Consider the following 16717-nt stretch of genomic DNA (forward strand, 5'->3'; position numbering starts at 1 on the left):
AATAGGAGTAGGCTATGTTACTGACATTTTTTTCTATAAATCTGACAGTACTATCTGATATTTAGACCATGTACATGTATACTTTTGATAAAAATGAAAGTTAATTTAAAAACATGTAAGTACAGACACATACACTTATAGATTGGTTAATCAGACCATTACCAAGTCTACATTCCTAGTCATATAATGAAATTTGAATGACACATTCTTAATAATTTCAGAATGTTATCATTTAAAGAAGGTGGTTTCATGCCTATTGCTCTGAAGGAAGCAAGTTTCCTTGTTGTGTGAAAGTTTAAGCAGCCTTATGGAGAGTCCACGTGGTGGGTGGTCCATAGCCAGTAACTAATTTGCAAGATGTATAAGTACATCATATTAGAATTGATTTCTCCAGGGCCTGTCAAGCCTTAAGATGAATGTTGCCATGGACAACATCCAGTGGCTCACAAAAGACTTGGAACCAGAACCACCCAGATAAGCTTCCCCTGAATCCTGACCCACATAAGCTATTGAGATAATAAATGTGTGTTGCTGTTTCAGGCTGCTAAGGTTTGAGGTAAGTTGTTATAAGCAATAGTTAACATATAGATTTTGGAGGAAACTGAGTCTCAGAGAGATATAAGGTCCTGCCCAAAGTGTTCTATCTAGGAAAGAAGTGGGGGAGGCAAGTCCTGAACCACATTTTCTCACCCCAGAGTCAGTGCTCTTTTCATTTACACGACCAAAGTGGTCTCCTAGCCTACAGAACGGCGTGTTGGTCTTTTAGTGTTTTCATTTCAGCAGGTCAGTTTTGATATAGGTAAGTTTATTCTGATACTCAAATCTGATTTCTTTTGTTGAACTGTGTGCAGCTTTAAGTTCACCATTTATGGGCTGGTATCTAAGACTACTATCCCTGAATAAGGCATCATTATAATTGTCAAATCTGGAAGAAGTTAAGTACCCTACATATGTATCAAGTTCTGACCTGGCCCACACACTGAGTCATTTCTTTTCTATATATTCCTTTCTTATTTATCTCTTGGGTTCTGCCTTTGAATGAAAAATAATCTTAAAAATAGCATTCACATGGTAACATTGGAAAGAAGGTATAACAACTCATTTTTTCCATCAGTGCACTAAACAGAAATGATTATTAACTTCTTGCTGCCTTCATACCATATCTGAGTATTTCAATTTGCCCTTCTCTTCATCTCACAGATTTTTAATTTTCTGTTTCATTTAAGGTCATTAAGGAATATTACTTAAAATGGGCAGAAAAGGCTAGTGTTTAGTCATTTTTAATTTACTGTGACATACACTTTTGCTGATTTACTGAATGAAGTAAGGTTATCAAAATGCATTGTCTGTGCTCCTTGATGATTTGGGATTGCATTTCCATATGGATGAATTTTCCATTAGAAGTCCTCCCAGGCACATAGTGCCCCTATTAACTGAGTCATAGGTTGTATAACTCTTAGGAGAACTTACTAGCCTGATGTAGGGATGCAGTGAGAGGGATGAAAGATTGAGCCATTGCCAATAATTTAGGACTTTACAAGGCAAAGGTCCCTGTTCTTATCTTTCTGCCAATCTCCCAGACTACCATCCCAGAAATCTAACTAGCTGTTCAGTTTCCTCAGTGTCCCAGAGTCCATACTAGGTCATGTTAGGAAAATCTGCTCTCCGTATAGTTCTATAGCTTCCCAGGTACATCCTGGGAAGCTCACAAGACAGCTGTTTGGGGTTGGGCATGAGCTTGACACAGGAGGATGAGTCACTAGAATACCTGGATAGGACGTTGAAAGGACAGAGGAGAATTTCTTTTCATCTCACTTCACAAAGATGCTGTGAAACTTGAGCCATGGATCTCAAAACCGTCTTGTGTGTCCTCTTCCCCCTCACTCACAAATGGCCCAAGTTGGTGATAACTGGTTTATAGCCTTAGACCTGGGGAAGGCGGACACTGTGGGATTGCTCTCTAAACACCAGTTCCCAGCCCCCTTTCCTCTAACTTTCTCTTCTTTAGAAACAGGGAAAGCTAAATACACACATTCCTACCTTCCTTGGATACTCAGGATATTAAGTGGAGAAATTTGGGCCCCTGAGAAGTAAAGGTGGTTGGTGGCGGCGGGGGAGTCTTTCTGAGGTGTGTCTGAAAAAATTTTGCTTTTCTGATAAATGGGACTAGATGTGGTTGGCTCAGGCCTTTGCCTCTCTGCTCTGTCTTGCTTGTGGGTATGGCTGTGTGTGCATGTCTGGAGGAGCAGCACTTTTCTCGTGGCCCAGAATTTATGAGTTAATATGCCAAGAATAGCAGCATGGGTAGCAGGAAGAGCCTGAATCCTGATTCTGTCTTTGTGCCCCTACAACATTCTTGGACTTCTTATTGTTGGACTTTTGTTAGGCAGAAAAAAAACCCCAAAATAAATAGAATGAACTGTTTTGTTTAAGGTATTCTTACTTGGGCATTCTGTTCCTTGAAAATAAATCACTCCTAATTGACACACCAATAAATTGAATCATTTCAGTTGTTAGTGTGGAACAGGGTTTCTGCCTTGGCACTATTGCCATTTGGGCGGGATAATTCTTTGCTGGGAAGGACTGTTTGTGCATTGTAGGATGTATAGCGGCTTTCCTGGCCTCTACCCACTAGGTGTCAGTAGCACCCCCAAGATGTGACAACCCAAACTGTCTCCAGACATTGTCCGATGTCCCCTGGAGGACAAGTCAACCCCTGCTGTAAAGGCAGAGGCACAGTGAAATGGGGCCTGTGCAGATGTAGGGAGCATTCTTAGAAATGCAAATTATCTACATGGATCAGCCAGGATGGGTCAGTTTATGCTGCAGTAACAAAGGACTTGAAAGTTTCAGCAACATACAACCACACAGTTTGCTTCTTGCTCATTATGATTCCATACCGACAGTGGCTTGGCTGAGGTTCTGCTCAATGTCATTTTCATTCTGGGACCCAGGACGATGGGTTAGCTTCTATCTGAATATTTCAGTTGCTCAGACCAAGGAAAAACAGTCCGTGGCAAAGCAGGTGTTGGCTTTCACAACTTTCACCTGGAAGAGACATAGGCCACTTCGACTCACATTTCTTTGACCAAAGCAAGTCCCAGGGCCCTGCCTGATCACAGTAGAGTGGGGAAGTATCATCCTTTCATAGGGAGAGGCACCAAAATGGGTTTTGAAAAAATAATACTGCTTATCATGCCACTTGAGAAAAACAGACCCTTGGAAGGATGATACTAATTAATGATAATTGCTCTACCTAGACCAGCTCTTAAGTCTATTTGCTCGAATGGCAGATCTTCATAGAGGAAGGGGCCAGAAAAAATGTGGAGGATAAAAGGGCAAAAGAACTTTGTTGTAATTAATTCAGAGAGTCAGAAAGAGGCTGGACTAGTATGGTGGCCAGGTGCACAGACTTCAGAGTCAAACCACTTGTTTTCAAATCTAGAATTTACTACTTTCCATCTCTCTGATCATGGGCAAGTGAATCAACCAAGTCTCTCTTCATTCATCTGCAGCAGGAGGTAAATGATTACCTCTACCTCTCAGTACTGTTATTTGAACATAATGCCAGTGAAGTGATTGGGAAAAATGGCACCCGGGAAATACTCAATAAATGTCATCTAGTCCAACCCAGTTTTGCACAGATTGCAGAATCACCATCTCTGTGTATTTGGAAAAGAAAAAAGTGATATTAAATTGGATCCCAGTACTCTGTTTCACCACTGCTTCTTTTCTGAGTTGCAGTCTGTCTTAGTTAGCTGGGGCTGCTATAACAAAACACCTGAGATGGAGTATTTTAAATAAGAGACATGTATTTCTCACCTTTCTGGAGGCTGGGAAACCTGAGACCAAGATGCTGACAGGTTCAATTCTTGGGGAGAGCCCTCTACCTTACAGCTTCCCTTTCACTGTGTCCTCACATAGCTTTTCCTAGGTGCACATGTGTGGAAGGATACAGAGATAGAGATAGAGAGGTGTCCTCCTTATCTTTTAAGGGCACTAATCCCAACATGAAGTTCCCACTCTCATGACTTAATCACCTCTCAAAGGCCCACCTCCTATACCATTACATTGGGTGTTAGGGATTCAACATATGAGTTTTGGGGGGATGCAAACATTGAGTCTCACCCATCCCCATGTGATTATTAGCAAGGTTCCTTTCTTCCAGTGGACTTAGTATGTTAAATAAAGGGTTAATTCCTTTTATTCATCTCTCTGCTTTCAAATAGGGCAGGGGAATGACAGGGTAAAAAAAAAAAAAAACGAGTGGTACGTTTCTGATCCACATACATCTCAGTGGCTATTTCCTTAGCCAGGCAAAACTGGAGATTTGGGTCCGTCAACGTTTTAGTTAAAGCTATCTTCCTTCCTAGTTTCTGGCCCAAATGGATATACAATGTGGATAGAGATCTTTTGTCAAGTAACATCATTATTATTACTGTTGTTGTTGTTGTTGTCAGTCTCCTAAGGTGCTACACCAGTATGTTATCTGGCCCTAACTTAATTGTTTATATGCTCTTTCCTTCTCAGCTTAAATTTTAAAATAACCACTCACTAGAGCTCTCAGGGATGGTGCAGATGTCAAAAAAATATTGCCTGACTTTGCATGACAATATCTCATTTTATTCTCTAATTTAGTTTAATTCAAAACAGGGCTAATGTCTGTGAAATAGCCAATATAGAGACCAGCTGGGAACCTAACTGGCATCAGAAGCTCCACTCAGATTAACATTTCAAAAATGACACCATATGGTAGAAAGCTTTGTATTGATGACAAAGAAGCAGAATGAATGCTGGACAGCGCAAACCAGCATAGATTGCGTTGAGTCGTGCGCTGGAGTGAAAGGTGCGTAAGCTCAAGTGATACAACTGTCATCTGCCTCCTTAACTAGCTCCAGGAACAAGCTGGTTTTACACAGTATTTTAGCAGACATCTTTGTCATTTTATGGGAGAGCTAGATGGCCTCTGATTTCAGTGTGTTATTTTCAAATTATTATGATCTTTGAAACCATCAAGAAACTGTAATTACACACCATATAAAGGTTTGGTTGAAAATCCAGACACATTCTGATGTTTACCCATTCACCAAGGCATTGAGAAAGTGTTCTGAGTGTCGCCAAATTTCCTTTAATTTTTATAGCCACGTGAACTTGAAAGCCAAATGTGTTCTGTATGTTTCTAACTCATTTACTGTTAAGTCTTTCAGATAATGTTTGTTAAAAGTAGAATGCATACAGGAGTTGTTTTCAACCCTTTTCTCATAAACTCTTGAGGCGTCCTCCCATCTCAAGCCCCCACCACTTTCTGGGGATGGGAGTTGGATAATCTTTCTTAAAAACTCTGTTGGATTGTGCCAAGTAAGTACATATCTAGATCTAAATCTATCTATATACTATGTATGTATCTCTATATGTAGACATAGAGAAAGATACAGCAATAAAGTGCCAGGTAGCTTACAGGTGAATTTTTGTAGCTGGAGAATTTTTAATTTGTTATAAATTGACCTTTGAATTTGCTATAAGGTTAGTAAGATTTGTTTTGGACTCTTAACAAAAACCATAATGCACATTTAAGTTTTTTAGTCTGAGTGTTGTCTTTTGGTGACTTATTTTCTCCTCAGTGTTGTTCTTGATCTTAATAGAACTTGGTTTTCCTGGTATCAAAATGCTGGGGGTTGGTATGGGTGCTTCAGGGAGGGGAACCCAGCACATAATGTGCTTTGTATCTTATCCCAAACCCCTTTAGAGAACATTTCTGCTCAAAGGAAAAGGACAGCCTTTTATCTGAACAGTCTTCCCCTGTTTTGCAAGGGTAATTTATTCCTGAAAAAGATCCTTAAGGGGATAAATCGTTGTGATTCAAAAATGAAATTACCAATAATTTAAATGGGGAAAAATGTCATATTTTGTTTTAACTTTTTGTTCTGAGATAATTATAGATTCAGAGGAAGTTGCCAAAAAAATGTACATGGAGGTCCTGGATATCCTTTACCCAGTTTTCCCTGAGAGTAACATTTTGCACAGCTAAAATATAATACCAAACCCAGGAACTTGACATTGGTACAATCCAGACACATGCACTCAGGTTGTGTGTGTGTGTGTGTGTGTGTGTAGTTGTATTCAGTTTTATCACATGCAGATTTGTGTAACAACCTCCACAGTCCAGATACAAGACTGTTCCATCACCAGGAGGCCCCCTCTTGTTCTTCCTCATCTCCACATCCACTCCTTGCCTTACCATGCCTAACCTCTTGCAATTGCAAATCTCTTTTTCATTTGTATAATTTTGTTATTTCAAGAATGTTATATAAATGGAATAATACAGTATGTGACCTTCTGGAATTGGCTTTTCTCCCCCCACTCAACATATTTCTCTTGAGATCTATTCCAAATTGTTCCACGTATCAATCATTTGTTCCTTTTTATTGCTATGTACTATTCCATGGTATGAGTATATCACAGTTCACAATTGGTTTAACCATTAACCCATTGAAGGACATTTGGATTATTTCCTGTTGTTGTGTATTATGAATAAAGCTGCTATGAACATTCACATACAGGTTGTTATGTAAACTTAGATTTTCATTTCTATGGGATAATTGCCCAGGAGTGCAATTGCTGGGTCATATGATAAATGCATGTGTACTTTTTAATTTTGTAGGAAACTGCCAAACATTTTTCCAGAGTGGCTATATTATTTTACATTCTCACTAGCAATGCAAGAGTGATCCAGTTTCTCTGCATCCTTGCTAAAACACTTGGTGTTATCACTATTTTTTATTTTAACTCTTCTGATAGTTGTGTCTGGATTATTGCAGCTAGTGGTAAGCCTGAGTATTGGGTAGAGTGACTCCTTTCATTTTATTCACCTTTTTCAAAATTGTTTTAGCTATTCTAATTTTTTTGTCTTTCCATATGATTTTCAAATAAACTGTCTATGTCTACATAAAAAAAACCCTACTGAGATTTTGACAGAAATTCTCCTATAGCTATAGATCAGTTTGGGGAGAATTGATACCTTTATTCTGTTGAGTTTTCTAATGTATGAATATGTACTCTCTTTTTTAAGATTTTCTTTGATTTTTTAAAATCATCATTTCATACTTTTCAGCATTCAAATCCTGTACATGTTCTGTTAGGTCATGTATTTTTGAACCTTCAAATTAACATTGACTTAGATTAAAACAACAGTAAATTGGGCACAATTATTTTAATAGTTGTTAGTAAGTTTTCATAATAGACCCTGACGAGGTGTTTTCTTTTCATTAATTAGAAAATAACTCTTGTGAAGCAATTTTTAGCCCTTATCATAGGATGCTTCAGATTACACTCAAAAACAAAACATCCTGGTTCTACCACTTACTAACTCTATAATCTAAAATAAGTTAATTAATTGTGCTTCAGATTCCTCATCAGAAAAATGGGGATAATAATAGCATTCTACCTCTTAGGATGTGTGAGGATTAATAAATTAATGTGTGCAAAATGCATAATAATGTGCATAGTCCTCACACATTGTCAGTGCTCCAAAAGTTACATATTACTACTACTATTACAAGATAATCATGTAATTTAAACTTTACTGTGAATTAAGCAAACACATAGCAACAATAAATCCAATGTAATGACAAAGGGAAGCAGTGAAAACAATGCAAATGATGTCACACTTACTTGATAAGTTGACATCATAAATGGCATAATGCCTGGGACTATTTCTGATGCTATACATTTGCAAAACCAAAGTTTCCTGAGAGGAGAATTTAATGCAATATCAGCTAACTATCTATGCAAAGATGACTGCATTTGGCTCAGGAGGTGAAAGAAATCAAGACTGGTCCATGGTAATGGGAAGAAATGTTGCAGGAGCCAAAGGAAGAGGTATTATATGAAACTCCTAATAAATGTGAATTCTTATAACCTGAATAGTCACATCGTGAATTATGACCATATTTATAGATCATTTCACTTGGTACTTACACAATTGATTACAGGCTTTGAATATTCCTCTCTTTTATCTTTTTTTACTTTGAATTATGGTCCTTCTAAGCAATTATTAGCTCCCTTGGCAGTAGTTACTAAGAAAAGAGTTCTAAGAATGTTGGGAGCTTTGTTGCTTTCACTGATGTTGAGGTGTCTACAACTAAATGCTCTTTCTTTTCTGTTGTAAAGTCCCCCACAAAACCCCAGGTGATCCTTCTACTCTCAACAGCACAGTCAGGACTTCCCCAATCCTCAAACCCTGATTTATTTTTAGTAAGTCTTAATTGTCAAACTGACATAGCATCTACCCAGCATGAACAATAGCTTTTCTGAGAGTCTCCTGCATACTTTTATCCATCAATTTATCATCTCTTTAATACTTAGGCAAGATAAACACCCAATTCTCCATGGTCTGGTACCCCTCCTTAACATTCATTATAGCAAACCACCCCAAGTCCTGCCAGAAGAGCTTAAATTGATTCCTGCATGTATGTCCCAGCTGGGGCTCCTTGGCTTCATGTCAGTCCCCAGGCCTACAGATGAGCTGGATGTATTTTGAATGCAGCTGTAGACCTTTTTAAAAAGCATAAGCCAAAATGAGTTCATAATCCCTGGAATGCATGCTCTATGTAGGCTTTTCATTTTGGAGAAATCCCAGAGCTGGCAATTTCAGATAGAGTTTCACTGGCCTTGACCCTGTTGCATCCAGGAGGGACTTTTTTTGGTTTCTTTGTCCATCTGCTGGGCTCTCTATTGCCTTTGTGACATTTTGATTATATTTCTGCCTATTACAGAAAAAGAAAGGTGCATATTCTAGGTGGAAAGTCCATTCAGAATAGGGACACCCCACGTATGCTAGTACAAGTTTATTAAAATAGAAGATGTGATGTAAGATACATCTATTTGAACACATGCTGTATTTAGATGGAACAGTAAGTTTGAGACATGGGATGGATGATTGAATTTTAATGGAAGGGACATGCAACATGAAACTATTAAAAAGTAATCTATTTTGTTTTAACTCGTAGAATATTGGTGAATCTGCCCTTAGATTTGTTAGTACAGCATTTATTGTGTGTTTAATATATCAGTAAAATAAATCCTTTAATCTTATTAGTCTGATAAGGATGTAAAAACATACTTTCAAAATAGTGCAGAGCTGGAAAATGGAATTGATTTATAATGAAACAATAGTAGTCTATATGGACACACATTAATGATTCCTAAAAGGTGCTTTATCTTACTTTGGCAGGCTCTCTATATGGAATTCTAAATTTACAGAATTAGTTGAATGATTCATTTTATATAACCTGGATTGTGGCTACTGGTACAATCTCCTCCTTCTTCCTTCCTCCACAAAAAATGACAAAAAGGAGGGAAATAAGACTCCTTTTGAAAGCTTAAAGTTTAAAATCAGTACCTTACGGTACTTTAGCTATGTGAAGAAAGAGCAACTCCAGGGTGGTAAAACAGCTGTGATCTGAGTGGGGAAGAGTCTGAGTGCATCAGAGGGGCCTGGCTAGCCATGGAATCACAGAAGGAGATTAGGGGCAGGTGTGAGCAGGGCTCATCCAACCTCATCAAAGGGAGGGACTCTTGACTGGTGCACACAAGCATTGTTTTCCTTGACAGGTTTATCCAGTACTAGATGAACAGGCCTTAACCTTCCTATTTTGAGAGTCATTTCTTAAGATACCCGTGTCCCTCAATTCTAATTCCATAACTTCGCAGCAAATAACTTGGTATCCTAAAGAAGCCATTTGTTTATAGGGAATGAATGTGCTGACTGTATGATCATTCAGTCTCCTGAGCATTGTGTGTTTCTCACTGTAAGTCAATGACTTGATATTCTACTTATAATCTGATTTTTTTCATTGATTATATATGTATATATGATCAGCTGCTCTGTGCATAGCTTGCTTACTGGGAAGAAAAGCAAAATTTGGTAAATGTGAACAATTCAGTCCACTTGAGAGTAGAATTTCTCACCATGAGTTAACAGATGGGCATCGTGTTGTGTGTCCTGTGTGTATATTTGGGATTCTTTGTGTTTGATTACTCATGTGAGTCTGTTCCCGTGAGATAGAGTTTCTCTTAGTGGGACTGGAACAGCAACCTCAGGTTTCTGAGCCTGTAAGTTGACGTCACTGCAGTACATTTTCCATTTGAATTACCTATATAGCCAGCCAGAGGGCTTTGCCTTCATGTGCTCCTTGCAGCAGGGTATTTAGACTTCGTCCTTGTGTTAAACTTATTAGGAACTCTCTGCCAGCAAAGTAATCCTTCTTTGATACCCAAGAGGACACAGCTGACCTGGGATGAGGATTGCCAAAGAAGTCTTTCTTCTCTGTTTGGCAATCCTGGTGTGATCACAGCATCAGACAGAGTGCTAGTGGAGGATTCCCTTATTGGAGTAAAAGACTCACATAAACCACAGGAAAACTCTTATTCAAGGAGCAGGTGACAGGTAACAGAATAAGATTCCCTTGTAATTTTTTTTTTCAGGTCACATTTACCTTACTATTGAAGGATTATTCATTTGTTTCTAATAGGACAAGCTTTACCCACCACCCCACTCCCAACCCTAAAAAAAGAAAAAATAAAGTAGTTTCTTCAACGGTAGCTCCTGATGGGAAAGTTGAAAGTCACCTGTGGGTGTTGCATATTTCCCACAGATGAGTTTGGAGAGTAAGTGCTTAGTTCAACTTTGTCATAACTTGCTGTGTGATTCAAATGAAACTGGGCCTCAGTTTTCTCATTTTTGATGAGATGACTGGGATAGATAACAACGATTCTCAAGTTATTTCTAGCAACATAATTTTCTTCTATAAGAAGTCTTACACAGATTCCTAGTACATAAAACAGACAAATGCAGAGCTGTTCAGGTTATAGTAGGGATAGAGGGCCTCTGAGCCTTGCTGCCTCAACCACTCCCTTGCTCACCTAACCTACATGACACTGCCTGAATCTGCTCCCTGGAGAAGATTTAGTCCAGTTTGAAAATCACTATACCAGATGGTCTCTGAAGTGTCTTCTACATATAAAGTCCTAAAAATCTTACATTTTTGCTCCTTTTAATTTTCTAGGTATCATATCAGTGTGTGTCTATTCATCTATCCATCTACCTTCTGTCTGTCTGTCTGTACCTATCATGTGTGTATGTATGTATCTATGTCTGATTAAGAAAACAGCTCTGGAATAAGAATGCCTGGGTTTGTATTCTCATTCTGCCACCTTACTGGCTGTGACTTAGAACAAGATAATTAACCTTTCTGTGCCTCAGGCCCCAACCATGGAAAGGTAAGGGGAATACTATCTACTTCCAAATGTTGCTCTGTGTATTACATATGTAAGTGTGTTGATCACAATATAAGAACTCAACAAATATTAGCCATAATTATTATAATCTGGGTAAATCTTTGACGTTTAAAATGAATTTTTAAAAATATATAAGGAGTGTAAGGTAACTAGGACCTTCTCTCTCAAAAACATCTCCTGAGCCCTAGACCATAGCGCTGGGGTAGGTGACAGCTGAGCTAAGGAGCAGTCTGAAGAAGGCAGAAGATGGGGCTGGGTCAGTGGTGCTAGTGAAGCAGAGGCTGGGAGCAAGCTCTTCTCTTAAAGTTGCTGACCATGGCAACAGAATGAGACCTTGCCTACAGTCAGGATAATGCAGTCTGAATGACTGTATACTGCCTTTACCCCTGTTGGACATTGCAGAGCTTCAAGCCCCTTGAAAACCCAACCCAGTATTTTTCCCAACTACTCAGGAAGTTTGGGTCAACTGACCTCATGAATGAATGTCAGCACTTATTTGATCCTCTATTTTCCTGGCCCAGACTCAGGACTCAGTTCCCTGGGCACTGTGGTGCCCTCTGCTGGGCATTGCCCAGCCAGTCGGCACTTCCCCTGGTGTAGCATAGAGGCTGCCATTATTCTGCCCTTTTTGTTGGGTGTCATTCACCTTGGTGCATTGGAGAACATAAGTCAGGAAAGTGTAATGTTCTTGGTTGAAGAAGGTGCCAACATCTCTCTCTTCATCTCTCTTGGCCGCACTGTTACGGAGTCCTGAGGCCAGCAGAAGAACCTGAGTGCATAGATCTGAGCTCTCTTTCTGCCACTTCAACATCTTTTAACCCCTACATATAGCCAGATCCTTCCTTGGGGAGGGGCAGAGGTCGGGGGGGGGAATCTGAAAGACAGTATTTACTTAAAAGCGATAACTTAAATGGAAAGAATCAGATCTACCATAAATTGGTGGATTTCAGACACATGCTTCCTCCTTTTCCTTCATATCATAATCACCCTATTGGGTGTCTGAATATCATAATCACCCTATTGGGTGTCTGAGTCCTTCCCTTCTAGAGATTTATGAGTACTCAGGACTATTGAGTAGTGGGTTGTTCACACAAGAAATTTTGGAAGGTTTGGTGTAGCTGGAAAGTGTTTCCAGGGCACTAAGTTTTTATTTTTTATTAAAAAAAATTTTAACCAAATACACATTTTGAGAAAAGCTGACTCTGCAGCAGTAGGTGGTTCTCCCCAGATTGCTGCCAAAGGGGCAGCTTGGCTCTGAGTCAGCTTCCCACATACAGATTGTAGTTTTAGTTTTATAGGAAATATTTTCAAGATAGTGAATTATGGATGCCATAATACTGGAGCCATGACTATTCTTTTGAAGTTCACACAAAAGGAATCCAGTAGATGTTTATATGCAGTGTTTGTAAAGTCATTGTTCTCTACCATACTACTGTACTTTTGCAGAGAACAGGAAGTAATATGCAGAGCCTGTCCTCCTTGCCAATCTTTGATTGTGGCCAGGGGCATCATTATTCTTAAGGTCCCTCTGGGGCAGCCCTTGGGTCATCTTTAATTCCCCTCCCCCGCTTCACTTGCTGTGACTAGTCTGTTACTAACCTTCTCATTTATCACTCTGAAGGTCTTTCCTATCTCCATGTTACATTCTTCCTACTTTACACCTCAATCATGGCTTCTTAGTTTCTTCACTGACTCTAAGTGATCCTCTTCCGAACCATCCGACAAGTTGAGATTCTAACATTCCGTTTCATTGTCCCACTCAAAGTTAAGTTGACCTGCCCCACCATCCTTTCCTGCCCCCACATTCAGGATTGCACTTGACAACTAACTATGAGCTGAACAAGTTTTAAATGCAGCAGATACCATCAAACCAGTGCCTCCATTTGAAAACTTGAGAGGCTGGCAATTTCCATAAAAAGCCCACACAGTCCCTCTATATCCTTTATTCACATTCTTGTATTATTTGTGCCATTAGATTTGAGGCCAAGTCCACATCTCACATGTGGCCCCTGTGAACAGCTTCACCCCATAACCACTGCCCATGTCATGAGCAGACTGCCTTTGTGATCCTTTGCTTTACAAGACCTCCCCTCTCTGTTTATATACATAAATTCATATTTCTCCTCATCCATGAAGCCTTCCCCACAGGACCACTGCAGGCTTCACTGAGCTCTCTCTTCCCTTTGAATTTTTACAAATGCTAAATTGAGTGGCACAGACTAATTACAATGGGATTTCCATGCCTCATTCCATATTAAAGGTGTTCTGACTTACCCATTCCCTTTTGCCTGGAAGAATGTCAGAGGATAATCACTGGTTTTTGTTGGTGGTGTTGTTTTGTTTTGTTTTTGGTTTGCTTGTGCTATGGGCAGATAGAACCATTTCTCCAGGTGCCAATGCTAGCAGTTCTACTAGGGACTGGATTCTATCTTATGCTTACTTTTTTTTTTCCCTTCAGTTTGTGTGTGTTTTATTGATCCTGGTGCTCAGGCCTTGCATACTTCTGCAGTGAATATAGCTGCTCCTTCCACTGCTGCTTCTTGGTCTTCAGGTTCTCCTCCTGCTTGGTCAGCTGGTGGCAAAGGGCATGTGTGCTGCAGATCCCAGGGCTTATCCTTCTTACCCTTGTAGAATTTCCTGAGGTTCTCTTTCTGAGTCTGGCTGATGACGGTGAGAACACGAGCAGTGGGTTTGCAAACAGCTGGGATCTTGGACAGTTTAGAAGCCCTGCCACCTGTCACTTTGGCAATGTGCAGCTGGGACAGCTCCACCTTCAGGTCTTCCAACTGTTTAAGCAGCTCCTCCTTTTTGCTGTAAGGGTCTTGAACCTTAAACTTGGCCACATCTGCACTGTCCTCCGCTACCACCGAGGGAAAGAGCTCTCATGCTTAGTTTGTATCCCTGCAGTTGTTAATGTCTTGCTCTGCATGGAGTGGATACCGTACATATACTTACTGATTGACTAATGGGTTAATTCTAAGACATAACCATGTTTAACATGAAACTATTACGTGGAACACACAGTCAATTTCAGAATTACAAGGTAAAGTGAAGTAACTGTTATTCTGGAGTACACAACACATATTTCACGACAGAATGAAGCATACCTGCAAATAATAAAATTATGGCTAGTACTTATGGAGTGCCAAGTAAGCACATATTGCCCAACGCTGTTCTAGATGTCTTACAGTGCGAGGTAGATACTGTTATTATCCCATTTTTATAGGCAAGGAAACCAAAGCACAGCTATTAATTGTTATTTATTTATTTATTTATTTGCACAGCTATTAATTGTAGAATCAGAATTTGAACCAATGAAATTTCATTCTGTACTCAACTACAGCATTAATGCCTTCAGATCATTGGAACATCATGGCTTATAGCAATCAGAAACAGCGGTAAGAGAAGTTTCCAAGAAGTCTGCAGAAGGGTTTGCTGGTAGGTTTGGCAGTGATTAAGCCAAGTGCCAATTTCTACATGTTCCGCTTGTGAAAAAGACTGTGAGCATCACTCATTTACCACCGATAAGCACTATAGGACATAGACGCAACATGTTCTAACAATCACCGCAGTAGTGGTGACTTCAAATGCAAGGACAACATAAGATACAAATTGATGATGAATATACTTTTAGAGATCTTGTTTCTGTTCATATTAATTAATGTATGAGACATAAGATTTCTGAATATTACATTCGTTTTTGTGTAAAAAGCCAGATAATAAATATTTCAGGCCTTATGGACCGCATAGTCTCTGTCACAGTTATTCAACTTGGCCATTGCAGTGAAAAAACAGCCATGAGCAATAAGTAAATGTATGGGTAAATGTACACATTTACCAATAATACCTTATTAACACAAATAGGCAGTGTCTTGGGTTTTTGGTCCATGGCCCTTAGTTTCCTGACTCTTGGTTTAGGTAAATAATTTTTGTCCTGTCAGTTTACGACTGGGATGATGGTGTCAAATCTATATCTTCCAAATTATTCCCTCTATAATTCTGTTAAGGACCACTGAATAATGAAACTACTTCTTAATTTCTCTGCCAGGCTTCCCTTATTCTTCCTATCCATGAGTTTCTAAAAATGTTAGAGCTCTAAAAGCAATAGCAAGCTCTATGCTTTGCATATTGCTTTATATCCATTCACTTTTAAGGACCTGGGAAAAGCACAAGTACACAATTTTAGTTTCTTGTAATTTAGATGTTTCAGATTTGCTTCCAACCCTTAATTCTCAAATATTCTGGGGTGAAAACATGGTAGCTGAAAGAAGGTAGTGATGGAAGGAGGGAATAAAGGAAGTCAGAAAAGGAGAAGAGAGGGAGCAGATGAGGGACTCTGAACTATAAAGAAAAAAATTTTTATGGTTTTCTTAACACTTAGGCTAATCTGATATGGAGCAATTTATGAAATACCTACCATGGATAGCATATAAGTATTACAGCCCTGTCTAATAAACACACAAAATTATTGCACTAAGTAGGTGTTACTTGGAACAACAGAGCCAACCAGCATGAAATATTTTACAAAATGGGCTTTTTCTTCAAATGCTACAATTTTAGAATGAAAGTATACAAGGAAATTTTATTTAATTTCTATTTGTATTAAATAACCCCCCCGCAAATGGAAGTGATAGAACATTGCTCTTGACTACAGAACAGTTGCTATAAACCAGGCAATGGTGAGTCCTCATTTGATCCTTCTGTTTACAGTGATGAGTATGACAGATGCCAAGTCCAAGAATTTGATCAAGCTTGAGAGAGAGAAAAGGGATCTCTCTGAAGTGCTAGCTAGGCTGTGGGTATGGTCAGAAGATAGTAAATAGGGGCACCTGCCTTAGTGGTATGGAAAGACTGCTTTTCCTGATCTTGGCCTCTGGGCATGAGAATGAGTCTGTGGGAAACCACACACTGAGAAGAAAGTCAATGTATATTGTATTTAAGGAAATACTTATTTTCCTTAAGATGGATTGAGGTTGTGATTTTCTGAAAATTCTCTGGTAACATTTGCTGAAAATTTCTGTGTGTGTGTTAATACAATGCCTCTCTGCTGAAGAACCAGGAAGAGTGAGAGGGCTACCTGGGCCTAGGGTGGGTGGAGACTAACCTAGAGTATTGAAACTTCTTCACCCCACCTCACCATCCACCATGGTGGTTATTGGTGGCTAAACGTAGGTTTGGGACTCCATTGCTGCTGGTGTCTTATGGCTTGATCCTACAGGAAAAGAAACTTTTGTGGTCAGGCAGTAGGTTTCTTCTAAAAGGGTGTGTATAGAAGACAGTAATGTGGATGTGCATCCGTGGGATTCATTTGAAAAGAGCTTAACTTTGTTTTATGTTTTTTTTTTTTTTTAACTTTTCTCACGAACTCTGGAAATAACCGTATTTAAAGGTTTTAAAGTTGTTGCCTTATGTTGGACTT

General features: G+C 39.3%; 1 pseudogene; it reads right to left on the bottom strand.

Annotated features, from left to right (window-relative positions):
* Positions 1-13546: 13546 nt before the first annotated feature.
* LOC118011667 lies at positions 13547-16445 on the bottom strand (annotated as a pseudogene).
* Between the last annotated feature and the right edge of the window lie 272 nt (positions 16446-16717).

This window comes from Mirounga leonina, unplaced genomic scaffold (genome assembly GCF_011800145.1).
Source record: "Mirounga leonina isolate KUSES-001 unplaced genomic scaffold, KU_Mleo_1.0 Mir_151, whole genome shotgun sequence".
NCBI classification, from domain to species: Eukaryota; Metazoa; Chordata; class Mammalia; order Carnivora; family Phocidae; genus Mirounga; species Mirounga leonina.